This window comes from Eleutherodactylus coqui, chromosome 8, assembly GCF_035609145.1.
Source record: "Eleutherodactylus coqui strain aEleCoq1 chromosome 8, aEleCoq1.hap1, whole genome shotgun sequence".
NCBI classification, from domain to species: Eukaryota; Metazoa; Chordata; class Amphibia; order Anura; family Eleutherodactylidae; genus Eleutherodactylus; species Eleutherodactylus coqui.
In genome coordinates this window covers 452,320-458,319 of record NC_089844.1, presented here as the reverse complement: position 1 = coordinate 458,319, position 6,000 = coordinate 452,320, and the positions used below count along the sequence as shown (strand labels likewise).

The 6,000-nt window shown below is 40.5% G+C and overlaps 1 protein-coding gene across 1 annotated transcript in view; it reads left to right on the top strand.

The window, feature by feature from the left end:
- The first annotated feature begins 1,668 nt into the window (after window positions 1-1,668).
- LOC136577417 (scavenger receptor cysteine-rich type 1 protein M130-like) overlaps window positions 1,669-6,000 on the top strand; it is a 334,056-nt gene continuing 329,724 nt past the window's right edge. Inside the window, exon 1 of the mRNA XM_066577312.1 lies at window positions 1,669-1,972. The gene's annotated coding sequence lies outside the window, so the exon portion shown is untranslated. The remainder of the gene's footprint in view (window positions 1,973-6,000) is intronic.

Genomic DNA, 6,000 nt, shown 5'->3' with positions numbered 1-6,000 from the left:
TTTGGCTCAAGGATAGAAGACCCTTCAGGAAGCCTATAATGTCTTGATATGTGGGTAGCAATATATAGGTCCAGTAACTGTTTTTTTCTACATGATTACATGATGCAACTCTCTCTCGCTCTCTCTCTCTCTCTCTCTCTCTCTCTCTCTCTCTCTCTCTCTTCATGAATGGGTGAGTGAGAGCTGCCTCTGATTGGTGAGGGCTGTGACCAATCAGAGGCAGCCCATTCAGCAGGCGGGGATTTTAAATCCCCGCCTGCTGAATACTACACAGAGCAGTTCAGGAGAACTGAGGGCAGGCCGCGGCTGCAGGGACAAGGTGAGTATATATATATTTTTTTATTTTTACACAATTTAGGATGATTTTCAGGGAAGGGCTTACATTTTTAAGCCCTTTCCAAAAATTCATCCCTCGCTCGCCGGCAGCCCATTGCTTTCAATGGAGCCGGCTGTATTGCCGGCTCCATTGAATTCAATGGGCGAACATCATTCTTCTCTGCCACAGCTGTTACAGCTGTGGCAGAGGAGAATGATCTTTGTAGTATATGTTCTCAATGGGGTCGGCGCTGCTGCCGCCGGCCCCATTGAGCGCATATATAAAACAAAAGGAATCGCAGATAGGCTCGATCTGCGATTCCTCATGTCTGGCCCGTTTCGCCGAAAACTCTGCTAGCTGCAGATTTTTCGGCGAATCGTCGGCCCCGGTCACGCGATTTGTGGATGCGCATCCGTCATGCGATCCTCAAATCGTGGCAAAAAACGGTCGTCTGACCGAGGCCTAAGGGATTGAATTTCGAAAATCCTTTGTTAGTGGATCTCTACATTATACGAATAAAATACAGTCAAAATTTTATGCTTTTAACTTCAGTTTTGGCTCTGTTTGATGAATTAGTCAGTCACTTAGTCATAGAATCCTAGAATGGTAGAGTTGGAAGGGACCTCCAGGGTCATCAGGTCCGACCCCTGCTCAGTGCAGGATTTACTAAGTAATCCCAGACAGATATTTGTCCAGCCTTTGTTTGAACACTTCCATTGAAGTAAAACTCACCATCTCCAGTGATAACCTGTTCCACTCATTGATCACCCTCACTGTCAGAAAGTTTTTTCTAATATCTAATCTGTGTCTCCTCCCTTTCAGTTTCAACCCATTGCTTCTAGTCTTACTTGTGCAAATGAGAATAGGGATGATCCCCCCTGCACTGTGACAGCCCTTCAGATATTTGTAGGCAGCTATTAAGTCTCCTCTCAGCCTTCTTTTTTTGCAAGCTAAACATTCCCAGGCCCTTTAACGGCTCCTCATAGGACATGATTTGCAGACCGCTCACCATCTTGGTAACTCTTCTCTGAACTTGCTCTAGTTTATGTATGTATTTTTTAAATTGGGTTGCCCAGAACTGGACACAGTATTCCAGATGAGGTCTGACTAAGGAAGAGTAGAGGGGGGTAATGACCTCACGTGACCTAGACTCTATGCTTCTCTTAGTTCATCCCAGAATTGTGTTTGCATTTTTGGCTGCTGCATCACATTGTTGACTCATGTTCAGTCTATGATCTATTAAGACATTTAATTTCATTTGTATAGATATTATATATAAAGCACAACATTAACTAGATATCCCTTAATCTTAAATAGTTTAATGAGTTTTGGTGTATTATTCTTTAGGTCACAGAGAATACCGATTAGTTAACGGGCCTCATCCATGTTCCGGCTATTTAGAAACAAGAGCTGGTGGTGATACTTGGGAATCTGTTTGTGAAATTGATGCAGAGCTAAGAACAGCCAGTGTCATCTGTAGAGAGTTCAGATGTGGAGATGCAGTGCCATCATTACTGAACTACACAAGACTACCAGGACCAATATGGAGAGGGAAAATCCATTGTGTTGGTAATGAGTCCAGTCTATATGACTGTTTAAGACATGACGTAGAAGGAAACTGCACCAAGCAAAATCCTCCTGCTATAGAATGTAAAGGTATGTGATACTTATATGTAAGATGCTCATTCATATAACATCATCAATGTTGTGGATTTTATCAATCAACTCCGGGCACAGTGGAGCGTCTGTGCAGGGTTTCCAGGCTATTTTAAATTAATATACTGCTTTATTTCTTATTTATTAAGATTTGTCCTGCTTTTTCTTTAAGACTACCTGACAACTTCTTTACCCGCCCTACAGTTTACCCTGAACAGAGCTCATTCTACAGGAAAAGGACATTACAGTATTGAATTAACTGAGCCTGTTCTAATTCAAATGGCTGTAGCTCTGGTTCTATTATATTACCAACATGCCTTTACTGACATTTAAAAGCCAAGAAGCATCTCCGAAGCACTGATAAAACCAAAGCTTCAGCTGTGTGATGTGGGGTCAAAGATGGTGAATTTACAGCTTGGGCAGAGGAGGCAAAAGGAAATAAGCAGGCTGCAGATAACATCTGTGCTTCTCCCATCTGCACCTCTGTCCCAAGGCAGAGGTAACATGGATTTATTTGTTCATCTTAACCCCCCACACACACCTTATCAATTAACGAGCCTGTTTGCTCTTTATTTGTCACAAATGAGGGTCTTTATTTCTAGAAAAGAGTGAAAGGAGGATTTAACACCCCAAATGCCACATAAAAGTCATTGCTCACCATGGCGACTGTTTTTACAGAAAAAAAAGATTTTAAAACTTTTTCCCCTTAAATAATGGTTTGAATATTTGAAAAAAAGAAGAACAAAAAAAGAAGAGCTACACATATTGGTATTGTCACATTCTTAACAACCAATGCTATAAAATATGATTTAAAATTATCCAACACAGAAAATGATATTCATAAATACATAAATAAAATGCCAAGATAGCTTTTCTATGTTCCTATCTTTTCTTGGTGCTGCTGAGGTAGTATTTCTATCTTCTCCTATCTTCCTATGTGTGCATTAGTGATAGGAGGCATCATAAATCTGTGGCATTCCTCAGCTCCATGGACTGATTTAGTGCTTGTCTCTCTGCTCAGACTGTTTGAACATTTATTTAGATCAAGAGGAACGTGTCCCCCCCCCCCTCCCCTCTGCATCTGTATGTTATAATGATGTGCCATCCAAACTAATTTCATTCATAGCTTGACGAAGTTTTCTTGTTTCCAGAGTACAAACTTTGAGTTAATTTTTGTGCCAAAGTAGGAGCCCTTTTTGATATACATTTTACTCCATCTGTAACCAAATTATCTGGGATCCTATCCTGGCGCAAAATAGGTAGACCGTTTACAAAAATACTTTCACTGCAACCAAATTCTGAACGATATACGATGGAGAAGACTAATCTAGTAAAGATTTTCTCTCTTTCATTGTGGTTTTAAATTTAGCTTGCTCTATTAACCCTTTAGGGTATCCACGTTCCTTTAAATGTTCACTCTTTACTCCCTTTTCCTTATTCCATGCATCCTCGGTTGAACAATTTCTTCTTGTTCTTATAAACTCCCCTAAAGATAATGCTCTTTTTACATGCATGGGGTGGCAGGACTTCGCATGGAGAAGCATATTTCCTGCGGTGGGCTTACGGTAGGTGGAGGAAACCACCGCTCCCGCAGCCACATCTCTCATAAGGTATAAATCTAAAAAAGCAATTTCCTGCCTTTGTACTTCTACTGCAAAACAGAGATTTAAATTATTTTTATTTAGCTATTCAATGAAATCCGGTATGGCCGTCTGTTTGCCGTCCCAGATCATAATGAGATCATCAATAAAGCAGCCATATCAGACCAAAGAATCTGCAAACTAAAGATCTGAAGCAAAGATTTTTTTAATGTTCCCATTAGCTCATATAAATAATGGCCAGAGAGGTAACAATTTAGCTCCCATTGAAGCTCCAGTTAATTAGACACAAAATGTTCCATTAAAAGCAAAGAAGTTATGGGTAAGCAGATATTCCACTGCAATGATCACAAATTCCTGCAAAGCTAGATTTTCACATATATGAATCCGACAGCCATATGATGAGCTGCAATGTATGCTGTGTGTTTACAGACCTATCAGAGAAAAAGCCAAACTTCACCTGCCAGAAATGCAAGCTTGTGTCTCTATTGGAGGTAAAGGCGCAGAGTCTTCAGGAGAGAATAGCTACTCTGAAACTCATTAAGAAAGATCAGGATTTCCTTGACAGAACAGAAGAAAGTCTTCAAAATGTTGAAGGAAAATATATTTTCAGTGTACCTGCAGAAGCAGAGGAATGGAAGCATGTGACCCAAAGAAGCAGGAGGATCAGGAGTCATGAAGCACCCACACTCCTCAGGAACAAGCACTAGACTCTCATAAAGAAGAACAATGAAGAGGTACATCAGGAAATGACTCTACCCACAAAGACCTGTGTAAAAAGGACAAAGAGTCCTCCTGGATGGAGAAAAATAAGTGCTGTTGTGAAGAAGAAAAGGAGAGTTGTGGTTGTAGGGGATTCCCTATTGAGGGGAACAGAGGCTGCTGTCTGCAGACCTGACATGGCCCCATGAGAGGTGTGCGGTCTTCAAGGTGCACAAATCAAAGACATATCTGATCAGCTATCAAGACTCTTCAGTCCTACAGTCTACTACCCATTCCTACCAATACATGTAGGCACAAAAGACACTACAAAAGAAGACTTTGCAACTGTCTGCAGAGACTTTGAAGACTTCTGCAGGAGGGTGAAGGAACTAGGAGCACAGGTGGTCTTCTGATCTGTCCTCTCAGTGGATGGCAATAAAATAAGAAGATGGAACTGGATTCTAGAGGTGAACAATTGGCCACATCGATGGTGCTGTCAGCAAAGATTTAAATTTCTAGACCATGGAGTTAATTAACTATATCATGGATTGCTTGCTAGAGATGGTTTGTACCTTATAAACACAGGTAACATGCATTTGGCAGGCGCTTTGCTACACTCATCAGGAGAGCTTTAAATTAAAACAACATGGAAAGGGAAGTGAAAGGTCAGGTTAAAAATATACAGATAATTAGTACTTTTTAGAACACACGCAAAATAATCCAATTGCAGGAATACAGCTTATTGTGGAAAAAACTTGCTTTTTATTTTCTTTTTGGTGCTTGAATGATACAGAGAACGCGTTTCGGTTATGAAACCTTGTTGAACAAGGTTTCATAACCGAAACGCGTTCTCTGTATCATTCAAGCACCAAAAAGAAAATAAAAAGCAAGTTTTTTCCACAATAAGCTGGATTCCTGCAATTGGATTATTTTGCGTGTATTCAGAGCCAGAAGTAGCCGGATGGCAACAGCTTGTGAGTATACTTGCTTGCGGAACTGAGGCTTGCAGCACATGAAGATAAGGTGGGACTTTTGTTTTTTACTTTTTAGAACCTTGCTATTAGAAGTGGAAAGAGAAAACAAAGACAAAAAATGCAGAAGGAAAGTAGAGGAGCAAGAGACCCCGATCACAAACTAACATGTTTCTACACAAATGTACAGAGCATGGGAAACAAACAAGGAGAATTGGAGCTCCTAACACAGGAAGAGACATATGATGTCATAGGTATCACGGACACTTGGTGGGATGATACACATGATTGGAATACAAAGTTTGAAGGATGCAACCTTTTTATAAGAAACAGACCTAATAAAAGTGGAGGAGGTGTTGCGGTAGGACACCATTGTAGGCATTTACTATAGGCCGCCTGGACAAGCAGAAGATATGGATGAACTCTTTCTACATCAGATGGCCAAGCTCTAAATAAAGCACAACATTGTGATCATGGGAGATTTTATCAATTCATACATTTGTTAATAAGGGAGATGGAATAAATCCTCCACAGTGCCACTATTAAAAGGCAGCATTCCTTCAAGTCAAAGTCAGACTTTTTATACAAGCCTTGTTACAATGACTGGGAATTAAAAGCAAAGCCAGACCCCATGTACATACAGCTGTTTCCGGGATGTATGTACATGGGGTCTGGCTTTGCTTTTAATTCCCAGTCATTGTAACAAGGCTTGTATAAAAAGTCTGACTTTGACTTGAAGGAATGCTGCCTTTCAATA